The following is an 853-nucleotide window of genomic DNA, read 5'->3' as shown; positions in this document are numbered from 1 at the left end:
ATGACATTTTTGTTTTTTTAATTGCATTACAGAAAATAAAGAACTTTATCACAATATTCTAATTTTCTGAGACAGTCCTGTATATAATATTTATCTTGTTCTTTAAAAATAAAAATAAAAAATCTTTTTGAAATATATTTTTTAATTGATTTTTAATGACAATCAAACATGTGGGAATAGGGGGGGCGGCGCCCCTAGCGCCCCTATGGGCCGGCCGCCACTGGTGATGACTTTCAAAGAGAAAAGCAAGCACACTCGGAATAAAGTATTATTATTTTTTTTTTTTATGTTTTCGGTCTGTTTCCGGTATTTGTTTATGACGATGTGATGTGAGATTTGAGACCCGAATTGCACAGGGGAAAATAACGTATCTATGCCACAATTTTTGATGCGGATTTTGTTGAACTAATACGTTTGCGCGGGGAAGGGGGTAGCAATAAAGATAACACCATTAAACAGTTACACAACATAACAGAAATAACATAGATAGCAGCGTCCCTAGCAACCACCTTGGTAACAATGAAAACGTTGTATGGACACAATTTCCTGAAGTAATCTTCGTAATAACTGGCAAACTAAAGATCATGTGCATCCACTGCACACATAATCTGAAATAACAACTCATATTTCTCGCATCAAATGACATCAAAACGCATTTAAATGGCCAAACTAACTTCAAAAGAGGCATTTTCCACCGAGAATAAAACGAAGTACGGTCATGGTTTTTTTTCTGCAGGGAGAAATGTGAAGATCACGTGACATTAACGCCAGCCATTGGAATGAATGGTGAAAGAAAACGTAGGGATCTTGCTATTTCAGAGGCGTTTTTGTAGAAATACTACGTCCTACGTTG

The sequence above is a fragment of the Notothenia rossii genome (genome assembly GCF_949606895.1).
Source record: "Notothenia rossii genome assembly, chromosome: 6".
Taxonomy (NCBI): domain Eukaryota; kingdom Metazoa; phylum Chordata; class Actinopteri; order Perciformes; family Nototheniidae; genus Notothenia; species Notothenia rossii.
This window is presented reverse-complemented; position numbering follows the sequence as displayed.